This window comes from Ochotona curzoniae, unplaced genomic scaffold, assembly GCF_017591425.1.
Source record: "Ochotona curzoniae isolate NIBS_2020 unplaced genomic scaffold, NIBS_Ocur_1.0 scaffold_4505, whole genome shotgun sequence".
Taxonomy (NCBI): Eukaryota; Metazoa; Chordata; class Mammalia; order Lagomorpha; family Ochotonidae; genus Ochotona; species Ochotona curzoniae.
This window is the reverse complement of record NW_024467118.1, coordinates 16429146-16455155: the sequence shown is the minus strand read 5'-3', so window position 1 is coordinate 16455155 and position 26010 is coordinate 16429146. Positions and strand designations below refer to the sequence as shown.

Here is a 26010-nt window from a genome sequence, read left to right as displayed (position 1 = left end):
TAAGGATTTATAAGGATAAACAGGATCAATGAGCAGATAAAAAGGATGAACTGAGTAATAGGCCATTTTACCCTTCCATCCTGTAGAGACCCCGAATTCAAGGAGTCATTCGGAAACAGACATTAAGCCCTCACGTGACAGTGTAACTGCAGTATCTTAATCTTGAACTTCTCTGTCTCCAGGACTGATGAAAATAAACATCTATTCTTTATAGATTACTCAGTTTCAGGTGCTTTGTTGCATTAGCATGAAACAAACAGCCCAACACCTCATAACACCAGGATCAACAAGTGTTAACCATGCCATTTTTAACATCATTTAATTTTTTTAGAAATTATTAATTGACAGAGTTACAGGGAAGTAGAGACAGAGAGAAGAGATCATCCAAATAGCTTCAATGGCCAGTGCTTGGCCACGTTGAATCCAGGGGCCAGGCCTTCTTCCAGTTCTCTTACATGGGTGCATGGGCCCAGAAACATGGACAGTTTCCCTCTGCTTTCTCAGGTAATTATGGATCAAAAATGGAAGAGCTGGGACATAAACCGATAGCCACGTGGGATGCTGGTGAAGCAGTCATTTTAACCACTATGGCGCAATGATCCTTTTAATACCATTTTAAATGTCCTTTCCACCTTGACACCTTATTTTCCTCTCTACTGGTTCAAATTCCAAGGTCTATCACACCTTATAAATGAATCTAACTCTCTTGACAATACAATTATTAACTTCAGAAAATTCGAACCCAACTAAACCAAACTACCTCACCATGTACATCCTGGCAGCTGACCAGAACCACAAAGAAACGCAGATGCCTTTTGACTGGTCTCAAACTTACAACTACAAATTGTAAGAAGACCCCAGCCATGGAAGAATGTGAAATCTTTTGGGCCAGTTTTAATATTCCATGATATCCTTTTAAATGATTATTTTTCTTCTTAAACTCTTAACTTCTCTCCCACAAATGTCTTTCCAGATATCTTTGCCTATAACAAAAACAGAAGCAAAAGCAAAGGGATCAATCAGCCTAGATATGTAATTTTCTACTCTCTTTTTTAAAAAGGCGGTTCTTAGAAGTATTTGAAGTACATTTTAAGGTTACTATTTTATTTTTATTAGAAAGTTGAACTTTCAGAGAGAAATAGAGATAAAGATCTTCCATCTGATGTTTCACTCCCCAAATGGCCACAATGGTCAGAGCTTAGCCAATGCAAAGCCAGGAGTCAGGAGCTTCTTCTGGGTCTCCCACTTGAGTACAGGGGCCTGGGACCTAGATCATCCTCCACTTAGCAGGGAACTGGATCAGAAGTAGAGCAGCCAGGACATGAACCAGCTCCCATGTGGGATTCTGGTGCTTCAAGTTCAATGATTTGCCTTTTGTGCCACAGTGTCAGTCTCCTTGTCTTTTTCTGTTAAGGTCAATCCACTGGTTCTGGTCCTAGCTAATTCACATCCTTTCATTTTCATTTTCTTTATCTCTGTCTTTCTCTCTCTTTTTCTTTATCTCTTTAAGATTTATTCATTTATTTGAAATGAGAAGTTACAGAGAGAAAGAGAGAACGTCTTTCTGCTGATTTACTCTCTAAATGGCTGTAATAAGTAGGGCTGGCCCTGGAGATTTCAACCGAGTCTTCCATTTGGGTACAGGCACCCAAGCACTTGGATTATCTCTCACTGATTTCCAATGAAAATAGGACTTGGATAGAAAAGTGGAGAATTCTGGATGCCAACCAAAGCTATAACCTGCTAAGCCACAGTAGTTCCCAAACCATTCATTTTCACATCGTATCCTTCCCAGTTGCCTCAGTGACAATATCCTGTTTCTTAAATCATAAGTGCTTTCCATCATAAGAAAAATATACATAAGAAATATATATAAGAAAAATATATTGTCACACCTCCCACACTACAATTATTAAACAATAAGAGTGTGCAATTGGTCCAGTGTCTAGCAACACCCATATCCCATATTAGAGGCCCTGAGGTTGAGTCACAGATCAGCTTTCCACCCAGAACCCTGATAATGCCAAACTTAGGAAGTAAAAGATGATCATTCAAGCACTTGGTTCCCTGACACCCATGTGGCATACACAAAGTGAACTCCAAAATCCTGGCTTTGACGTGGGCCACCCAAGGCTTTGGAAGTTATTGGAAGAGTGAACCAGTGGATGTAAGATCATTGTCCTTATCTCGGTTTCTGCCTTGCTCTCTTTGTCTCCACCTTTCAAATAAAGTGAAAAAGATAATCATACATATCACTTTCCCTACAGCCACAGTCCCATTTCTCTGCTTACTTCCGACAAAAACTCCTCTCAAAATCCAGACTCCAATTTGCATCTCTCCTCATGAGTCTTCCCATTGATTATTCTTTGGGAATTTCAAACTGGTCCATATCAAGCTCTTGTTTTCCTGCTTCACATTTTAGCAGCTTTCACTATCATTTACTAACTGCTTTGATCAAATAATTAATTTCATCTTTCATCCTTGTCTTCTGTTCATTCTTCATGTCACATCTTCACATCTAACAGCAAGTTCTATTATCTTTTCCATCAAAATTTATCTTGTCTTTGAACCTTTTTTTAACTTCCATTATTTACACTACAGATGAAGCTAACATAATCTGCCAAGGCAATACCTTTTTAACTGGTCTTCCTACTTTCACACATGCTTCTTACTCTCACTAAAGTTAGAAGTATGTACTCAAAATACGTTAAATAATTTATGCTCATTATCTCCTCTCCATACACAAAAATAACTTCAGTAGCTTCCAATTATACTTAGAAAAAAATTTTCCTAGCAAGCTATTAAAGAGCAGCTGTGATATTACAATACTACTTATCCTATATTATTTCTTTCATCTTGTCTTTTATAACATTGATACACTGGGTTCCTGCTTCAAAAATACCAAGCATTTTTACACCTAGTGACTTCTGACCTCTGTGTGTGTGTGTGTGTGTGTGTGTGTGTGTGTGTGTTTTCTTGGTCTATAATTTTTATTCCAGATCACTGTTGACTTTGAAGCTTCACTTCAATTAAGTTTCTCTTTAAATATCAAATTTGAAGGTTTCCCCAGAATACTTCATATAGAATAACACATACTTTTTTAAAGTTTTCCTTTATAATTTTTATTCTTGACAAGGCCTCTCATGTTTGTTTATGCCTTTCATCCCTGACATTCCATCATAATATGTGCTCATTGAAAATATAAGTACTGTCTTTTTCTTCCACAACATTATATCACCACTCCCTAGGCAGCATCCAGAAAATGGGCTGGGGTCAGTGATGACTAAGTGAACTGCTGTCAGGATTCCAAAGCCTACCATAACAACTGCTACAAACTCAGTGGCTTAAAGCAACAAAAATCCATTCCTTCTTAGTTACAGAAACCAAAGTTCTCGCAGTCTAGACTTCTCACGAGAAATCTGTTCTCCTTATCTCTGCTGTCTTCTGCTCATTGCCAGCAATGGTTGTAATTCATCTCCTGTAGATGCATAAGCTCAATTTTTAAAATAAGATGTATTTAACTTGAAAACCAGAGAGAGAGAGAGAGAGATCTTCTGTTTGCTGGTTCACTCCCCAAATGGCTGCAGTGGCCAGAGCTGAGCTTATTTACAGCTGGAGGCCAAGAGCTTCCTCTAGGATTCTCACATGGGCCCTGGGACCAAGGACTCAAGTCATTCTCATGACTTTCCCAGGCCATCCGCAAGGTGCTGCATGCAGAAGTAGAGCAGACAGGACATACACTGGTGCCCATATGTGATGTCAATGCTGCATGGCAGAGAATTAGCTTGCTACACCATTGCCCCAAGCCCCACTGTCCAAGGTTCTGCCTGTATCTCCACATATCATCATTCTTGTATTTTCAATTCATCTTCCTCTTTTGACTATTTTTTTTTATCTAAACTTCCATGTTCTCATAATATTATGTTCTTATAATAGCCTCAGGATAAGGCCCATTCTTACCTTTTATAACCTCATAATTAATCTGCAAATCTGATATTATAGTGCATACATGGGAGTAAGGGGAGGGGAACACTTCTCAGCTAGTACAGCTAAATTTGTAGTGAATATTAAGTCAGACAATGTTCATCTCACAGCCAACCAACTCGAGAATATCACTTGAATTCCAGACCTCATAAGGGCTGCAAATCATGTCGGAGGATTGAAACACTTCAGCAATTCTGCTATGTGCCTTTCTAATCCTCGGTGTTCTCAGTGAAATAAACATTCATATATTATGCCATATTATTCTGTATGTTTCATATTGCAAGTAAGGTAGTATGTGATGTGAATGCATTGATGAATTAGTTAGAGGCTGGGTCTTCTCACACTCAGCTGACAATCAATGAAAGCCACAGAGTGACTATTCTTTATGTTATTATCATCACATTACAACTTCAGTTGATATCATTTAATGTTCCACTGATAAACAGATGACAAACTCCAACCAAGTAATAGGAGGAGAATTTAATACAGGAACAATTGTTAAAGCTTCAGATACGTTTTAGGAAAGCTATCCAAAAATAGAACAGGGGCCAGGTGGGACAGCCTAGTGGTTAGGGTCCTCACCCTGCACAAGCCAAGATCCAATATGGCATCAGTTCTAGTGCTCACAGCTTTGCTTCCCATCCAGCTCCCTGCTTGTGGCCTTATAAAGCAGTCAAGGACGGCCCAAATCCTTGGGACCCTGCACCCGCATGGGAGACCCAGGAAGAGGCTCCAAGCTTCTGGCTTTAGATTGGCTCAGTTCTGACTGTGGCAGTCACTTGGGAAGTGAATCAGCAGACAGAAGATCTTCCTCTCTGTAGATATACCTTCCCAATAAAAATAAAATAAATCTAAAAAAAAAAAAATAGAACAGGACCAAGGCAGGGAGCACAATGGGGGAGATCATTTACTATCCTTGCGCCTGCAGGGGCAGGAGGAGCAAGTGGCAGAAAGAAAAGTAGCTGTTCTCATAGACAGCTTTGATTCATAGCTGTAGTCTTATTTGCGCATGTTTTATAGTGTTTGTGCTTGTTTTACACTGAGTTCTGTGTTTATTTGGTAGTGCCCAAAACTTTAAAAAATGTTCTGAGTTGGCAGTGCATGATAAAATTAGAACTGATGAATCAACGAATTTTTGTACTTTTTTTTTGTTGTAAGTATTAAAAAAAAAAGAAGTACCTTGTACAAGGAAATGATCAATCATCTCGGTGCAGGGTGACAAGCTACTCTTCCTGTGTTTGGAGCAGTGGGGATAAGGGCAAACAAAGGGCACATGCTGCATGTTAAAAGTGACATTTGATTCATGTAAGTCTGCATTTCTCCTGACCATAATACACGAATCGATTTCAAAATGGTTAAATGGCAATATACCTTCTTGTTGATATGTAACAGTAGTCTTTAAATACTTCATTCATTAAATAACCATTAAGTGGATAGAATCTCTGAGAAGCAATATGTTTACTTTATTCTTGCAATGCATCTCATTTAAAACTGAGCATTAAGGGAATAACATACTTAAATTGTAACTTCAACGTCAATAGCCCAGGTCTGTAGGCACTTTACTTATATGGGTGAAATAGTCATTTTTCCGTTTGATTATTATTTACAACTGTTGCTCACATTTCATTAAATTATGGTCTTTTTGCTTATTGGACTTATTATTTCATGGAGCACTGATCCCTTGATTGCAATATATATTGAAGATTTGTATTTTAAAAGTGAAAGAGGAAAGGGAAAAAGGAAGGGAAGGAAATTGTGGTAGGAGAGAAGGGAGATAGAGGAGGAGAAAGAGAGTAACATTATATCCTCAAAATTGTGTCTATGAAATATTTACTTAAAGAAAAATAAACTAAAATACTTGTAAAAAAATGTCTCCAACAAAAAAGCTGGAGCACAGTTCTTTCCTGATTGTTGTGGCAAAATAAATTCCTGATAAACTACTACTCATGGCTTTGGGACTTTGAGTTGGTAAATATTCATGATGTGAAGAGAAATCATGATATATATACTACAGTATCTCATAAAAAATGTATACTCTACTGTGCAGGTGTATGCATGCAAAAGGACTGCTTGCAAGTATGGTGACACTTGCAGAGAGCAGGATACATAAAAACACAGACTACCTGTATTTGTAAATAAACTCATATTTCTTGCTTCTTATACTTCTGAGTTTTCCAATACAAACATTTTTTTGAAGGACGAGGAAAAGATGTTATTTCAAAGCAGTCAAAATAGTAAGTGCTGAAGACAAAAGGACATGTTCTGGGGAGAGCTGAATACTGCAGGTGGCAGAGGAAAGTTGGGAAACTCAAACTTAGTCGTGGGCACAACATAGTGAGCAGTACATAAAATACAAAGCACAGGAAGTAAGCAAAATACAATGTCATTTTCAGTATGTGCATAAATGAGCGGAAAATGATAGCAAGCTAGGTAACTGACTTCATCCACCTAGTTTGCTCTTTTCCTGCAAAGCATCCCTGGTTCTGCCCTAAAGAGTTCACACCTTTCTGATCATAGAAGGTACTCTACAGAGGACAAGGTTTCAGGGACAGATCCTGATTGAGTCTGCATTCCTCAGTTCAAAATGGTCTTTGAGAAAGAGTCAGTTCTTCACATTGTAATCAATAAAAGGTTTATTGGTGTTTCTGGAGAGAAATCTGGTTTCCGTGTTGTTCTTCTCTTGGATTATGGCCATGTGTTAGTTTGATGTAATGTGTTACCACCATAAACACTATTGTAACTGATCTATCCAGGAAAAAATATGAAGCACTGCAAATAATGACATTAATCCTCTAATGTAAAGGCAGGTCTTCTTGCTTTCCTTTTTTTTATTGTTCCTAACTGGGACCTAGAAAAATCCATCCCTTGTCTATTCAGCCAATAAGCCAAGCCAGTCTTATTGTTATTTATACAGATATCATTTTACATTTCTGTTACTTAGCATGCTTTATGAAAAAAATCTTAATTTAGCTTTCAAAAAAATGAAAAAATATCAATTGGTGAATATTTGTTTCATGGATTTTACTTCTCATTTTATATAGGACATGCAATGTAAAACATGGGTTCCCCTGAATTTTGTAGGCGCATTTCAGATGTATTACTACAGTTGAATATTTTATGATAGCTTTTAGTAGTTTTTACTGAAAAGAATATGAGGTACTGCCATCCTAGTATTGAGACAGGTTGTTTTATTAGAAAGTAAGGCTCCCCATTCTTTGCTGAATAATGACAATTACAGTATAAATTAATTTTTACTAGGTTTTCAGCAAAATCAACTTCCTTGAAGTTACTTTGAAATGCACAAAACTTGGGATGTATGAAATATTTATGAGAAATCACATCATGTCCACAGTGATTCTCAGCTGTGACTACAGCATATGGTTTATAAATTGAAACAGGTGTGGGAGAACAGGTGGTCACAGCCAAGGGAGGGAGGGTCTGGAATTGACTGGGGGGAAAGAACATGATAAAATACAACTGCTGGCATTGAAAGCAATTTGCTGGTGTGGTGGCAGAACCTATGAGAGGCTCACAGGGTAAATACACATGACAGCGCTTGAGACAAAAGTGTTCACCTACTAAAAATCTCACAGATGGAGGTTGGGAAGCAGTCAATATCATTCCCCACAGTGAGTAAATGCAAGTAAGTCCTCAGATTGAATTCTGATACTTTGCAATTCAGTCGCATTAAAATTTTAAGAGGAATAATGAACCTTTTAGCCTGAGATTTCTTTTTTCTCCCATTATCTGCCCTATTTGTAAGGATAAAGCTTAAGTACCCCCCGGCAGCAGAAAACTAGCTTCCTTGATTTATTTACTTACTTACTTACTTATGAGAGGGAGGATGAATATAACGACCACATGTAATTTCAGCACATGTTTTTAATATAAGCCGTTTTGCTGAAAGTGTTGTGTCATACAATGCTCAGTTGCTGCCTGGGACACCAGTGTCACATTTGGTCACTGGTTAGGGAGCTAGCTGCTCTACTTTCACTTCAACTCCCTGCTAATACAGTAGAGAAAACAGTGCAAGATGGCCAAAGTGCTTAGTCCTTGGTCCCACATAGGAGACCTGGAGGAAAACCCAATCTCCTGACTTCAGCATGGACAATACCAGTCATTACAGCCACTGCAGCAGTGAACCACTAGATGGAAGATCCCTCCCTCTCTTTGTTACTATGCATTTCCAATAAAAAAAAAACCAAAAAATTAAAACTAAAGTAAGCCATCTGAAAATCCCATATTGCTTTACAGAAAAAAGTTATACAGTATAATATTTACGATTTTTAAATCTCCCCATTACCAGTACCTTATTCTACATTCAGTTGAAGTGTAGCAATTCATACTAACGGAAAGAAACTGAAGTGCAACTATGAAAAAAATAATGGTTTTAGATGAATTTGGAATGAGCATCTGTACTTCCATCTTAACGTGAGCTTTTATCATCTAGAGGTTCATAAAGCTTCAAACAAGATATTTTATGGAGTTATATTTTAACAGACAATGTATAAGATTTAGAGATTAATTCGTCTTTTCCTACCTTGTTCTAATTTATTCCCTGGTATACACTCAAGGAATGGGTACCACTTCACATGATGTTCCACAAACACTCAAGAAAATTGAACTGTACTTTCTCTTTCTGAAATTTATTTAACATGTCTCTAGCTTGTCTTCACAGAACTGAAGAGGATTAGCTTTTAAAACAGCAGGAAATAAGGCAGAATGAAAAGTCAGCGATTTTGTCACTGTCTACTTTATTCATTGAAGGAAAAGCAGGTTTGGGGGATACACAACCTGACACCTTCTATGCACATGACCTCCTGCGCTCTCTCTCTCTCTCCCCCCTCCACCCTTCCCTCTCTCTGTCTGGAACTAGGTCTTCCTTCTCCTGGTTGTTGAGATGCAGATACCTGACCTCCCTTAGGTGATTGCTCTCTGCAAACAACTGCCTAATATTTACAAGATCCACCCCACTTTCCTGATGTGTCCTATATTCAATGAGGAGGAGACAGCTATGCAGAGCCTTCCTCAGCCCAAAGTTCATCAGGGCTTTGACTTCCCAGAGAAGTCCATCCCCAAAGCACCACCCAGGAACTCTCCCACACAGAAATAGGCCCAGAACATGCATTCTGTGGCAGCTGATTTTGGAGGTAGGCCCAGGACAGCAAACTGGGTAAAGTGTTGGTTGACTTCTTCCCTGCAGGAGACAGAGAAGATATCCTCTGGGATCCAGTAGTAGTGAAGTTCACCTACATACACAATGTTAGACACCAACAGGTGCACAGAGCAAAAGCACTGATGGAATAATGCAGCAGACTCAAAAGAAGCACATGAAAGTCGTTTGAATAAAGACAATGGAATTAGATTACTGTATTGGCAGAAACAAATTATTTGGACAAAGATACATGAAAAACTTAAGATGATTAACCAGCAATTTAATCATAAGAGATTTTCCTTGGCAACAACATATCAAGAGACCTAGACCTAGGACTGACAGAAAAATCAGATTGACTCATAAAGATTGAATCTTCTCAGAAAAGAGCAGAATATCCTCATCTGGTTTTCTATCTCACTAGAGTACATATACAAAATATTGAGAGCTAGGGAATAAGGTAAGAGAAAAAACAGTCCCCCATGAGTAAGATGACCAAATACCCCCATCATGAGTTACTTTTTAAAAAAAGATTTGTTTTTTTATTTGAAAGGCAGAATTACAGAGAGAACAAGAGACATTGAGAGAGAGAATTTCCACATACTGGTTCATTTCCTAAATGGCAGCTGCACGGCAATACCCAGAGATGAACTTATATGAAATCAGGAACCTGGAGATTTTTTTGGGTCTCCCTTTCTCCATTGCTTTCCCAGCCCATAAGCATGGATCTGAATCAGAAGTGGACAGCCAGGACATGAACGGGCATCCATATGGGATGCCAGCATTTGCAAGTGGAGGCCTAAGATGCCACAGCATGGTCTTCCATGAGTTATCTCTTAATTTATAATAACAGAAGAAATGAAGTATCACTTTCCAGAAATTTGATAATAAACACCTCAATGAAACAGCACAATGCCTTACCTAATGTCTGAATTTGAGCCAGTTTTCAAAGCCAGATTCTATGATCTAGAGTTGCCTGGTTCTTAAAAATGAACGACCATGTAACACTATGTCTATGTGGCCATGGCTTCCCCATCCACTTTGTTAAGAAACCCACAGCCATCACCTTCAGGGACTACCAGTAGGGAAACAAGAATATCCAGTGTTATTATGGAGAGTCACACACAATATCCAATTAGGAATTGATGATCAAGTACCCAAAGCATTATTAGGTCCTGTGCTATGGAGGACAGGCAATAAACAATATCCTGGCCAAGTCTGGGTCACACCTCATTCACGTGTTTCATAAATCCATGTGGCAGTAATTCTCTCAGTTTCCTCAAATAAAAGCAACAGCAATTGGCAGATCCCACAGTGGCTTTTTGTCCTGGTGCGTAGAAACTTTTGTATCAGAGCAAGTGGCAGATTCTAAAAATATGTTTCTATCAGACACAACAGAAAAATTGAGAATAATGTTATGGAGAGAATGGAAGAGGTCAATGCAACTTCTGGAGCGATGACACGAATCGTATTTCCATCCACATCTTGATTTCTAAAACAAAGCCAGATGAAAGATGGAATGAATTCCAACAAAATAGTAACTCTGGTAATGGTTTATAATGAGGAGGCTGTTTGCATTTTTCATATTCCCACCACTGAAAATGAATCACAATATTGTTATGCCTTCATTAAGATTTAGAACATGGCAGTTCCACTCTAAGCATACTACGCTGATCCGTATTTCAGGTGACAAAACAATGCTTCTGTCTTTCAATAGAATGCAGAAGATACAAGATCAATTTCAAATGACTGCCATACCATTTTGGTCAAATGACTTAGTAGGATATATTAAAGTTAACTCTATTGGAAGAAACTTCGTGGAATTTGTGGAAGGTCCTGAAGAAAGAATCACAGAATGGAGTCTTGAAAATCTGGAGAGAGCCTTACCATCCATGAAAGACAAAGAAATACCTTTAAAACAATTGAATGTACAAGCTCAGATGCTGGTTGTGATGGGGTATCTGACTATGAGAAACCAACAAAGAGATAACAGCATCATCATCTTCCCATCAGGGTATACTATCTAGTTAGCTCTGCACCAAAGAATTAGAGCCAATTTAATATATGTGGGTATATATGTGTTCCTATGTGTGTGTGTGTATCTGAGTGAAAAACCCATAGATCAGGCCATCAGCAGGTACAGGCTAGAAACTCAGACACTAGCTAACTGAAAGCATTTCTTGCTTAGGAAAACCTTGATTCTTCTCCTAACGACTTTGGATTGATTGGGTCAAGCTCAGATTATCTAGAATAAGCTCCTTTGCTAAAGTCAACAGACTGTAGATGTCAATTGCATGTACAAATACCTCTAAGACATTTCATGAGAAGAGCTTGATTAGCGTTGACTGAATGTTCAAGCACTATAACCCAGCAAAGCCGATAAAACTCATCATCACAGTTTGTTTTGCCAGACCCTGTGCTTCATACACTCAGTTGTGTCCAGCAGGAATTGACTGTAGTATACAAGTGCTTTATTCAAGATGATTGCGGAGCAGCAGGGAAGCATGAACAGGTGGGAAAGGACCTCTCTGTCATTAACCTGTCATTCACCGCTCTCTTACCAGTGATTTATCATTAAACGGACTTGGCTGCCCTGAAACCTCTCTAAAGAATGATCCTGAAAAACAGCATAAAACTGAAATTATCTCAGTGGACATAGATTTGGATGATTAAACTGGACATCCACTCTGTGTTGAAAGAGAAGTGTCCAATGATTATTAACAAGGACTAGAGACTCAGTCATTGTGAGTGCTGAGGACGGGGTCTGGAAGGCTTCTGATGGTAGAGCAATGACATTTGCAGGACAAGCATATTGAGAATAGGCACAAGCTATAACTACATACTCTCGAAGGGAAAACAATTCCTTTTGATCAGCATTGCTATACATTCTGAGTATGGTTTTGCCTATACCTCTAAGAGACCACATCTAGCTTCACTATTCAAAGATTTCTGGAATGTTTAATCTACCAATACATGATCTTAAACAACTCTGCATGAATTCACCTTAAAACAAAGGAGGTGAACACATGGGTATCAAAATGGAATCCAGTTTGTTTTCACATATAGCCCTCATCTCCAGGTATCCATTTTTCCTAGTGATTGCCTTATCCAAAGTGTGCCACCTTCTTTGTAGATGACACCCTGGTAGTTCAGCATCCATTCAGTGAAAAGTTAATGCAGACATAGAGAAAGATTAGCTAGAGCTAATCCTGTATCACCTCACAACAGCTTCCTCTACCCTATCCTGCTTTTTCACTCCCCACTCACAATTTTTACTCCAAAAGTAACCAGAGCTTCACATAAAACGTAGAGCTTATTTCTCAAGGTAACAACAAGAAATTTATGCAATGTCAGTATATAAAAATAATAAATTTGAGGTTTAGAAAGAATAAGTTGTTCAAGATACACATACTTAATTGTCAAAAGTTGTGATTATAAGTGTGGTTTACTAGATTTAAAAACATACTTTCAGATGTTATGATGATTTAATAAGAAGTAAAATACAATTAAAATAGTTAAAATGTATATACTAAGTATGAATTGCAATGAAGTACAATATACACCTTCAAACACAAGTTAGTTCCTAAAGTCAACATTGTCTTCAAAATGTCGCAATGTTTTTTTTTACTTCATGATGAAAGGGCAGATGTTCATAGCTACTTGACCAATAATTTATGCACGTGAAGTACTTTAAGCTCACCTTCTCAAAATAGGCATTGTTTAATAGAGAGGAAGGTACATCAAATATTAAATATTGAGGAAATTGTCTTGAAAAGACAATTAATAGTATGGTGCCAAGAAATTTAATCTCTCTCTTAGCTGAAAAAATAAACAAAATTTATTCTTTTACTTTCCATTTCATGTAAACTAAAATTTCTTTTTTTTTTAAAGAGCTGTTTCTTGGGCCTAAAACTTACTTGGAATTTAAATAACATTTCTAAAAATTGCACAAAAAAATGTTTACTAGCATTCAGACATCTTTATAGCATCGCCAAAGTACTTTCAGGCTTTCAAAGAGTGACCCTGAATCTCACACTTCACAAATGTCTGGTAAACACATGGCATTTTTCCAAAGAATATCAAAGCATATTGTAATCACTGTTAACCCTTCAAAGCATATCCTTCTCTATGTAACACAGAATAGCAGAGTTGAAAATCCATCATCATAAATAGGTGGTTCTATCGTTTTCTTGCTAGTTAGCTGAGACATGCAGAATTGATTTATAATTTTTATCAAACTGTGATAGTTGATTAATCATGTCTTACATAGAACTCTGATTTTGTTCCAAATGGCAATAAAGCATTGAACATACTAACTCTTCGTGTCTTCAGGAACTCTATAAATACGTTTTAGAGCGTTACTGATAATAAATAACAGATGGATCTAGTTTTGGATTGTAATGAAGAACTGTAAGACCATAAATACAGTGATTAAGAAAAAAATAATACATCATTACTATGAAGTTACATAATGACTTCAGAAGTTTAAATTCTAATTCTATAATGTAAGAACTCAACTGGACAAGGACCACATTCAGATCCAATAAAGTATCTTTTAAGAGCTACATGAAACCTACATTCATTTCCTAAGACTTTCATAACAAAACACCATCACCTGAGCAGATGAAGTGAAAGAATTTATTCTCTTATAGTTCTGGAAGAGAAAAGCTCAAGATCGAGGGATTGACAGGTTTGGTGTCTCTTGTGGCCTCCCTTCTTAGCTTGAGAATAGCAGCTTCCACTCTGTGTCTCCTCGTGGTCTTTTCTCCGTAAAAGGGAAATTCTGTTGCATCCTTTTGTAGGTCCGAATTATATTTTCTTGTAAGGATGCCAGTAATACTGGATCAGGGGACACCATAATTCTCTCATGTTAAGATCTTCCTCTCTTTAAAATCTCCATCTGTACATACAGTCACATTTTGAAGTGCAGAAGGTGTGGACTTCAACACAAGAATTTTGAAGAGGACACAAGGCAGCTCATAACAAAACTGAGTATATGTTTTTTTTTTTTTTTAAAAAAAGCAATCAAGTGAAAATACTTCACTTAAGATAGGAGAATAATATTAGAATAGAGAAATCAAGAAATAATACCATGTACACGTGCTTGAATAAACACAAACTTTATAAGCAGTTTCATATACCTTATCATAGCTCACAACTTGTAATTTGCTGGTTTATTGCAGAAACGTGGTCTCTTAACTAAAGCTAAGGTAATTTCAATGTTTGGGTATGTTTCAGCTTTAAAGTAGCATATGTCAAAACAACACTCGTTAATCAACTTAGACTAATTTTTACTCATTTTATCTGTAAGTCTGACCAAATCTAAGACTTGCTACTTAAACATTTGATTGCATGAAGACTCTTGAGAGTCAGAAAAAAAAATTCAATGATCTCAAAATTAGACTCTGTAGAGCCATAGAAGAGATTTTGCCAACTCCCTTGAGTTAGAGAATTTCATGAATTACTTATTTTACATATAAGGTTTCTAAGGGAACTTCAGTTTGAAGGAAGAGCCCCAGGATTAGTCCTGTGAGAGTTCACAATGGTTGGCAAATCACTAATGCTCAAGTAGCTTTGATTTAATACTCGGGAAATTGTGTCCTAGATAAATTGTTGATTTTCTAGGTTAAGGTCTTGAATAAATAAAATGAAAGACTATACATTAAGCTGTCTCTTTATTCTTAATTTTAAACCACTGTTTATTAGTTATTCTTGTTTCTGTGCCTTTTTCTGAATGAAACTAACATGCTGTAATGGTACCAGTACTGCATTAGCAGATACAGGTATCTGTGATAGCACATGTTTCTCAGTGTATGTGCACATATGCATTTTAGTGGACTTATGTACTCACATCTAACATTTGGGCTTGATGTTACCTTCTCAGTCTCACAGATGCAGAAGCTGAGGCTTAGAGAGTCCAGTTAACCAATCTTAGACTCCAGAGCACAGGAGCTGACTGAGAGACTGTACAGTCAATTTTGGCTGAAAAATGCACACACTTGATGTCACTTTTGAAATATTATCTGTTCAAATAATGAACTCCCAAATCTCATTCTTTCATTTAATTAAAGTACTTTTATATATGGTAGTGGTACAAGTTGCTTATGTAATAATTTGGAAATACATATCATGATTATCCAAGTTCTTCAACCAATCTTTCAAATTACCTTCCCATGTGTTTGTTGGATATTGACATCAATGGCCGTGTGAAATTTTACCACACAAGAAAGCAGACAAGACAATGTCTGAACCAATATTTTTCAGTTTCTTGGGAATCCAAAGAAATCAAGAATCTTGAGATAGAATAAAATCATTTAGTTTCAAATGAGACTCTAAGCTACTCTATTAGTCAAACTTTACAAAGCATTGTTTCCCAAAGGAAACATTAATCCGGAATAAAAATTCATCCTTCTCTAAAGGGCTAGAGCCAGTCAATCAGTATCCCCAGTGAGATACATCAAGTCAAGCAATAATGACAGTAGGAAGCAAAGAGGAAACAAACAAGCAAAACCAAGAAAGGATGGCATTCCATCTGGACAATCTGGTGTCTTCCTCATCCACCCATGACTAGAGCTGCATGATGGAATAAAATAAGCTGCAAACACTTTAGAGGGGAGGAAACCTGAAGAAATCAAAGGTCGTACTTATCATGCAAGATAATCACTCCTCTGGTTTCATGTGATACACCATTGAAGGGTTGATGACCAGCAACTGTGTTAGCACAGGTGCTCTGGGATTTATTTCCAACAGAGCCAAGCATAAGAAGCCTGTAGAAACTTGGAGTTCAAAATAAGCAAAGAACGGGGGGAATAAATGATCGCTCATTGGTTCTTTCTGGTAGAAATCAGAACCAAGAAGGCCTGAGTGCAATTTCAAATACTTAATCAGTCATATACTGTTTCATTATAGAGGATTTGAGAAGTTGATAGTCTACTCTTATTTTATCTCCAGAACATGACAGTTGCACTTTTCATGTTTTATGATCATGAAAAATTATAGTTACAAGATACAGTTTCTCAATCTTGGCATTACTGATATTTGAGGTCAGATGATTCCTTGTCCTGAGTACTTATCGTATGCATTGAAGTAGGCAGAGCAGCATCCCTGGCCTCAACAGACAAGATAAATAGAAAGAAGTCATACAATCTTAGCAACTAACAAGTCTACATAAACTTCTCCTGGGAACAAAAATCACCCCTGATTTAGAATATTTACCCTGAGTCATCCCATGAAATGAGCATATACCCACTACAAGTTGCTTACACCACAATCATATTGCCTAGCTGTATCAAGTCAGATCAAAGTGAAGCTACTCACCTGGAAGGCATAAAGAGATTGACCTGCCAGTTCACTAGGTTAGCAAAATTTGAGAGTAGGCTGTAACAATGGTGCCCACTTACTATCTCAGAGGAAAACTAGACTTTCAAAGGAAATGTGTGAAGTACATTTACTCTCAGAGAGACTGCCTGCATATTTATTACATTCACGCAAGAAATTGTTGCTGAGATGTAACACCAAAGCAAATTTCTATCTTTTTATATCTCTTGCCCTCTCTCTCTTTCTCCCTTTCTCTAACGTTGAAAGAAGAAGAGCTTGGTGCTAATAACAATTCCATTCCTGCAGCTTGCCCATCATTTAGCCAAATCACGAAGTTAATATTCTGGGAATATCTAAAACGCTTGTCTGCTATTACATTTCTCCTCTTTTGATATTAACTCAACAATCGGTAAGACTTCAAGAGTTTTGTAATGACTTAGGAATAGATTAACTTTTTCATTATACTCATCAAAAAAATAAAACTATATTTTATTGAAATTCAGTTTTTAGGTATTTTTTTCCGAAGCAAAAGAGGCTTTCAGCACAACAAGGTGAATCATTAGTAAAAGTCAAAACAGACCCATTGCAATGAAACATTAATTAGAGTGGGAAGCTTTGAGCACATGGGAATATGTCTCTGCAGAGACATATGGCTATGACTTAGTCATTTAAAAATGTTGAATCTACACAGCTTTTAAAGTGTTCTTTCATATTTAAGGAATATAAACATGCACAATCATGTTTTGGTCAAATATGTATTTAAGTCAAATAAAACTGTGAAGTAGTATGGAAGACAAAATCCTTTATAAAGTGCAATAGCTTCTTTTGCTGAACAAATTAAGAGAAACATAACCTTCTGGTTGCCTTGTAAATTGTGTCACTCCAAAGCAAATGTGACCTGATGAAACTTTAATAAAAGATCTTTACTTCTTAGTTGATTTTAAGAAATTATATTCATTATACTCAGGAAATATGAGTTACAGAGAGAGAGGGAGGGACCAAGAGTGGCATGTTCCATCCACTGGTTCACTCCTCTGATGAATGCAATGACCAGAGTGAGTTCATCTGAAACGGTGAGCCAGAACTGTCTTCTGGGTCTTGTGGGTGCACAGTCCCAAGGCTTTGGACCATCCTCCACTGCCTTCCCATGCCATAAGCAGGAAGTTGAATCAAGAAATGGAGCAACTGGGACATAAACCATAGAGATGCTGATGCTGAAGGCTGAGAATTAGCCACTGCACCAGTCTTCTAAGGTGATGTTTTCTATGATGAGTCTGTAAGAAAGTCTTCTAGTTTTTTTCTAGTTTTTGTTTCTTTTTTTTAAAAATTTAATAGTTGGCTATTGCCACATAGAGTGCATGTGTGTTTCTATGTATTAACATGTGTGTATATGTGTTTATGTTTGTGTGTATGCATTCATGTATGGATTGATGCTTGTATGTATGAGCTCCTGATAAGCTTGTGCAGTCATTATTAAGTGGCTATTGTGGGTCTCCTTACATATAAGGGATACTTTTAGGAAGAAAAAGACATCTAGATATCATTTCAAATTTAAGTAGATTGCTTTCCAGATTTTTGATTAGCTGCAACACTTGTATATTCTTCGTGTGATTTAGTACATTATTTCAGTGCACTTACACAGAATGAAACAACTCTGTTACACCAGTAACCATTCCATTCACCTTGGTTTTCTTCGTGCTTGAGATTATTGGTTGCCCTCCCTAACAATCATTATTTTAAACTTAAATCAAAGACATACCATCAGTGTGTGTGTGTGTGTGTGTGTGTGTGTGTGTGTGTGTGATGTCCACACACAACATGTGATATTTGTCTTTCTGTGTCTGGCTCATTTCCTTAACTATTACAGTTCCTGACTGCAACATGCAGATTTGTGACAGAGTTTTAGTCAATGCAAATAAAACTTTGCTTATAATGTTCTACCTAATATTCGCTCATGGGCTGCAAACAGACACAGAATCCAGAAGAAGGCTACAGATGTAAGAGATGCCAAGGATTGCAAAGGCCAAAATGAAAGAAACCTGGGCTGAGACCCACCTGGGGTCAGAGCATCCATATCTTACCTCCTCTTGAGATAGGAACAAGTAATGAACCTCTACTTTGATAAATTCAAATTTCAGAATTATCTTCTAGCAACCCTGCCAGTGCTTTGTTCATGCTCCTAATTCCAGTTTTCCAGCCTGAATTCCAGTTACCAATATAAACATTTGTTTTTCTTCTTAACTAATGGTTGCTTGGCCACCTAAGCCTGTCTATATAGCAAACCAAAAATCTCAGGGAATTAATTAAGTTCACTCTTCCAACAGCCCTCAATTAATGGCCAGTGGGATTTTGTACAAATTTCTGCTGTTACTGAACTGACTTGTAGGATGCCTCTGAAAAGAACATTCATTTCTGAAACTTAGAATCCCCCTAGCTGAATTAGATTCCATTCTCCCATGGTGGCACCAGGCTTATTAACCTGTGGTAACCATTGGTCTGCATGAGAGCCAGAATGGGTAAGGGCCAGCCAAGTTAGGCCACAGCTAACAGCTAGCAAGTGCCACAACTAGGTACAAATCATGTAGGCTGGACCATGGTATCACCTGGCAGGCACTAGATCTAGGATTGAGAACATGCCAGGCAGGGAACCTGGGGCAAATCCCCTTGTAGGCAACACCTATCACTGCTGAGTACAAGAACCAAGGCTGGGGCAAGGCCAGTCTGGACAAAGCACTGTCACCTGTCAGCATATGTGAGGGCCAGATCTGAGCATGGGGTGGGCTCAGCTAAGCTACAGCACCCAAGGGTGTGCACAAGAGCCAGACAGAACATAGGCTGGGCTTGTTTGGGCTTGGCTAGACCACGGCAGAGGCTAGCACAAACAAAAACCAGAAGCTGGTGGGATTATTGGGGATTGCCCCGACTAGGCCATAGCACCCACTGGTATGTGTGAGGACCAATCTGTGATAGGCTGGATGGATTGTGCCACAGCACCCATCAGTTCACATGAGATATGGGGCTGGACCAGAACTGACCAGGCAGCAATATGTTCATTTGCTGGTGCAGGTGACAAACCAAACCTGACCCTTCACTGGTTGGCACACATATAAGTCTGAGGTCAGCCTAGGCAAGGTTTCTGGGGGGACTCCTCAACTAGACTGGACTCAGGCCCTGGCCACAGGGAAAAATCACAGGAGGTGTGGTCTGACCTTGGAGTGCCTGTTGAAAGTCAATGCCTTAAGTTTCTTATACATAAAATGAGCATTAAAAAACTGTTCTAGGATGGGCATCTAGCACAACAGTGATGCTGCTGTATCAGCTCCTACATCCTATAGCACAGACTGAGTTTCACCTCAGCTTCCAACTCAATCCCTGCTTGTGTGCCCCTTAGAATGGAACAGGTGATGGCTCAAGAACTTGGGTTTCTGCCACACAAATGGGAGACTCGTAATGCATTCTGGGCTGGCCCAGCTATGGCTGTTGCATGCATTTGGGCCAGCAGATAAAAAATCATCTCCCACCACCTCCTCTCTCTCGCTCCTTCCCTCCCTCCCTTCATTTTCTCCCTACATCACTTACTGCTGTTGCTGTGTCTATAGGTGTGTGTGTGTGTCTCACCTTCTTTCTACCTCCCTCCCAATAAACTTTTCTCACTCCATCTCAAATGAAAAAATATTTTTAAAAAACCAAATCCTACTGTTGGAGGAGATAATCATGACCACATGTACTCTTCCTCACATTCTACATTTGCCACAGTCCTAATTACTTTGGTCTTGGTTCATAGCACTTGCAAAATTTCTTTTCTTTTTCCCTATTTTCCTTTCCTTCTCTCCTTTCTTTCATAACTCAGAAAAAGCACTGTTCTTTCTTTCATCTCTCACAAAGCATTTCTAAGAGTTGGAGGCTGAAGTTTTGGAAGATTTTCAGTTTTTCCTGTTGTAATCTGGAACTAGAACTGCTCTGCCCCATCTTAACTTTAGGACTGGAAATCCAGGTCAGTTTTCTCCTTACTAACACAAGGGAGTTGATCAAGGTGACGTTTCTGAACTCTGCACTCGCCCTGCATGAAAGCAGACATGTGTCACGGTGGCTGCGCTGCAGACATGTTACCCCACTAAGCATGCCATTCTAAGGGAAGATTCCAGGATGGCATCCAGGCTCCATATTTCTCAATCCTAGACACTCCCTACACACCACCTAACTACTCTTTTCTCCCTTATGCCTACTCAAGTTTATGCCTTGGCAGTAATCATTTGTAACAAATTCCCACAATGTTTGCTCAGAAGGATACAAATCTTTGGCTTCCAGAAGAATCCAGGGGTGAAACTGGGCACATGACAGAGCTCCTGCATTCAACATCAGAACAAACATTTGAACTCCTCTGTGTTGTTTCAAGAGTAGAAATAGTATATACAAACTTGAAACACAGAAGATATTCAATAAAAGGGCTATTTTGATATATTATTTATACCATAGTAAAGGGAGTTTAGGGTAATTATGAAAATTACTACAGAAAGGCAATAACACTATGTAGGTCACAAAATGGCCATATCTTTTCAGTAGGATCTTATCTAGATAAAGCCGATCTCTTGTTCCTACTTGATTTGACAATAAATACCATTAAAGTAAAACTGAAGACATCTTCGTATCTGTTTTGAACCATATTTATCTTTTTTATATAGAAATTCATTTGAGAGACATAGAAACGGAGAGACAAAGAGGAACTCTCATCTACTGGTTAATTCCCTAAAAGCCCACAAGAGCAGGTACCAGGACAGAGCCACAACTAGAAACAACAAACTCAATCCAGGTTACCCATGGAGTTCATGGAAACCCAACCCATGAGCCATCACCACTGCTTCCTTGTGTCTTCAGCAGCAGGAAGCTGCAGTCAGGAGCCAGGGCTAGGTACTGAAGTTAGACACAGCGATGTGGCTGGCATGCTGCCATCTTAAATTCTAGAGTATTAGTCATTGATTCCATGAAACCCATTCAATCTTCAAATTATTTCACAATAAAATTTCCTAAGTATTGCATAAGTTTGGGCTTCCTGAGTTTTACCTCCAGAGTTACTGAATGGAATATCTTAAATTTGTCTACTTGATTTTCAAAATCAAAGCAATGTTTGCCTTTATTGGGGGGAAAAAAAAGCTGAATCTTCACCACTTCCCACCAGCACAAGCATGATCTCCGTAGGACCCCGGGTAAAGTTTGTAGATCTGACCAGTACTTCTCAGACAGCTTTCAGGATTGGAGAACCATCACTTCATAAAGAAAATATAGATCCCCGCCCCCAACCTTCTTTCAAGAAAACTCAATAACTTTTCTCTTCTGCCCTACAGCATCACTGTTGGCTAAAAGACCTATATCGATTTTGTTTTTCAAATTATAACAATTACATCTTCCAAGGTCAAAATGCCATTGTACCTTATCTTTGAGAATAAACAGTTCCTACTTTGATTCCATGATCTTTTATCCTGCTTGCCTTTTAGCAAGTCTTTGCCAAAGGGTGGCCAAGTCAACTGATCTCAACCTTCCCAATCCCGGCTTCACTGCTTCCCACTGTGTTTGTACTTTCAACCTGACTACAGTCGATCAGATAACCACATGTTCTCACCTGATATTTGCAGTTGAGCTATATTTCCATTTTAACAATTAATATGACCTCTATTATTTCTTTATACGGGCACAAAATTTACTATAAAAATTATAAATAGCTTCACATCATTTTATAAAATCTCTCTCCTCTGACAGGCAATGAATAAATTTCAAAACAAATTAAATAGAATATTAGCCATGTATCCATTTTCTTATACTTTACAAAATGTTCTTAAGCAGATTAATTTGTTTTATCCATGTTACAATTTTAAGGTATATAGAACAGAATTGTTGCTTCCTTAAGTTTTATTATTCATTTTAGTTGAAAGGTGAGAGAAAGAGAGAGACTATCCATCTGCTGGTCTACTTCTCAAGCACCCGTAACACCTGGGCTGGGCCAGGATGAGGCTGGTAGCTAAGGACCTCATCCAGGTCTTTCGCCTGAGCAGCAGGATCCCAAATATCTGTTGAGTCTCATTTGCATTATCAGGAAGCTGAATTATAAACAGAAGCAGGACTTAACCCATGCACTTCCAAATCAGAGGCAAGTGTCTCATGTTGTAGCTTAACCTGCTAAAATAGAACACCTGTTGCTAGGACAGGTTGATTAAAATTTTTTTCCATATCATTTAAGATGAAGAAATTGTAGCTCATCAGTTTATGCAACTCACCTTAGATCTGGCTAGTAGTCTATGCAAATGACACTGACTACCCATATTTCTCACTCTACTATTGTCATGCAATTCAGCGCAAAGTTCTATTGTATCTACTACAAAATATGGACTTTCTATAGTACAGCAGTGAAAAGCTATGGACTGGTCATCAAAAAGAAGCTGTACCAGGACTCACCATTTTAATTAAACACTTGGGGTCCCAAATAACTGCATAAGGCTAATAGGCTCAACAACATGGAGATCATTAAGAACACTGGATGAAAAATACAATGAACAGATAAGCACGGGATCTAACAAATAGCAATCAGTACGTGGAAACAGCATTATACAATGCTTCTCCTCAATCAGAACTTGGAAAACTGTTGAACTCAGCAGTACATTTTAGTCTCTGCACTTCACTATTAGCCCACCTACACATGTGTTCCTGCATCCAACATACTATTGGTTTACTCTTACCAATTTCTTTGGGTCATCTGCATATAAACCATAGAGTATCAGATTAGTAAGGGAATTTTGATGCATCTCATCCAGCACTTTAGATTAATGATGAAAGAACAGAATCTGAGAAAGGTTAAATGATTAAGCAGAGAAACGGATGATTAAGCTTCAAATAATATCACACCTGGAATTATATCCTTTTCATCACAGTTTATCTAGAAAAAAAGTCTAGAGTCAATTTGATCATGCTGTCTTCCAGGAGAGTGTTTTTGGTGAGGGGAGTAGATCCTAGAATTAGATATCTGAAATCATTAGCAATTTCACCTGTGTTAAAGGTCACCACCAGCCCTGTATACTTCCCCATTCTTACTGTCTTTCACAATTTCCAAATGGTAATCAGGAAACAATCTACCTAGAAAGTGAATTGGACCCTCTGCTTCTATTCCTCTTTCTTGGGTCTTCCCACAGTCTGTCTCACCCTCTTTCTCTCCTGTCTAGGCTCTGATTTTGACTCACTGCAATCTGTATATAGTTACATGAGAATATGCTCCAGGTCTGGGCTCTCTGATTAAGATTGCCTTCATCTACTGAGACCATTGTCTAAATCAACAGATCTCAAACTTAACTATGAACTATAAGAAGAAATACTATTTACATCAAATTCTGTGGACATGCAAAAAAAAATGAAACATAAAGTTTCCTTAACATACTTACAATGTTATATGCATACTGATTTGACATTTTATGTTCTGACCAATTACACTTTCAAAAGTTGGTTACCTATTAATTTGACTTAATATTGTCGTTAATAAGTTAAAAGGCATAGTTTAAAAATGTCTAAATTAAGACATAAAAGAAAGACGTTCACTTTAATTTGAATTATGTTTATTTCTAGATATCAAATTATAAGATGATAGATGCTTTCTTTTTTGACATTTTTATACTACTAAAATTTTAAATAACTCGTCATTTAAAAGAAGGAATAAAATGTCAATCAAAAATCAATCAAATGAAAGAACTGGAAACTGAAGCACAGAGTAAAGCTTATGGAGATCAAATAAAATATTCCTCAAGAAAATATTAACCTATTAAAGATAAAGATGAAATTTCTAGGGAGACCAGGAGTGCAAAATAAATTTCCTTCTAATCACTGGGCTGCTTTTGAATAGTGGACACTTATCTTAATCCAGTTATAATTCTGTGACAGGTTAGTAGTGTAAACATGTTTACTAATTATTAAACAAAGGAGATTAAATAGATGTTTCATCTATTATTGTAATAACAAGACTAAAGCAACAGACACATGGCTTGGCCCCTGGGGGCACCAGCATGGTCGCAGAAAGGGTGAGGAGCAGCCTGCTTTTGGTGGCTTGGTTTTCCATGGTTAGTGCTCATTGGCTCTAGAGGTGGGGTCCAAGCCCCCCAAGAAGACGTGTCCTGGATGATCTCCAGGGCCATGGTACTGCTTTTTGGAATGGTTTATCCTGAATATTATTCATACAAATTTCTGAAAACAAAAAAACAAATGTAAAGCATATGTTCAGTGGATGATGTACTGGATTGTTTTTGCTCCCTATACTGTGATGGAAACAGCAGCAGATCTAACTGCTGTTTGGTTTCCCACGTACAATAGGCAGAAGATTCTGTTTATCATTTGGGTATTCAGTCTTTATTCTAAGGAATAAGTTTACTGTGGGAGACAGACCCTGGGTCTCTGCCAGCTACCTGGTGGGCATGGCTCACAGTTTACCTGCCCATGACCTGAGGCCCAGCTTGCAGCCCTGCATGCTAAACATGACCTGTGACATGCATGATGGAAGGAATAACGGGATAGACAGACATGCTTTCTAGCCAACGAAAGTGTCATTGTTGGATTGGGGGACTGTTGGGAGAGGCCCGCCTGCCTTCTCCTTTTTCTATACTATATAAGCTGTACTCCTTTCACCATGAATTGGCATATCCCAGCAGATGTGCCCGTTGGTTCTTGTGGCCTAAGAACACCATTGCCTCACCCCCTCATGGGCTCTGAGCCTGCTGACAGGACTATGCAGAAAGTTCCTTCATTTATTTCTTCAAAGAAAAGAGAAACTGATGATTATATTCTACAAGCAAATAAAAAAGGCTGTGAGATCATGGTGAATCTTGGATGGCAAAGCTTAAACTAAGCAGCTTCTGTTACTGTCACTGCAGCAGCAAAGAGCCTCGGTGCCATAACTGAACATTTATGAAGTTTCAGTAGGTGTGATTTAATAACTTTCTGAGGTGATACCAGAAGGGAAAAGGAGGAGTCACCAGACTCCGGTGAACAAGAAGGTTATGGAATTCCACTGAAAGCGAAGAAAAAAGGAGATGAAAAGGTAGACGGGCCATATTCAGGTGATGAAATGCAAGGAGCTGCAAAGATCACATAGCACGAAATCGGTTAAAATTGTCAAAGGCAGCGAGGGAGTCAGCCCAGGGCAGGGCTGTTGACCTGATTGCCAGTGGAGAGGGATTCCCTGCTGGGTGTCATTTAGGGTTTAAGTTTTCCATGAATGAAGGATTTGGCTAATGGGACAGCAGCGGTTCACAGGTAAAATTCTCCTTCAGATCAGATGTGTTTGAATATGTAGAAATGCTGAGAAGAATAAATTCTGAAACTTCTACTTTAAGGACAGACAGAAAACATTCCCCAAGTTAGCTTGATCACATGATAATCATAAAAATCCGATGGTGAGCCTTTGCATAAACAAGAAAAGCAACCATAAAATTAGCTGCAGTTTTGTTTTCAATCACAATAAATCAAATGCACAAGTCGATCCATAAAGTCATGCCATCTTTGTGCCCAGTGCACAATGGAAGACTGTG

General features: G+C 38.2%; 1 pseudogene; it reads left to right on the top strand.

The window, feature by feature from the left end:
• Positions 1–25635, top strand: part of LOC121146766 — a 73573-nt pseudogene extending 47938 nt beyond the window's left edge.
• Positions 25636–26010: the final 375 nt, after the last annotated feature.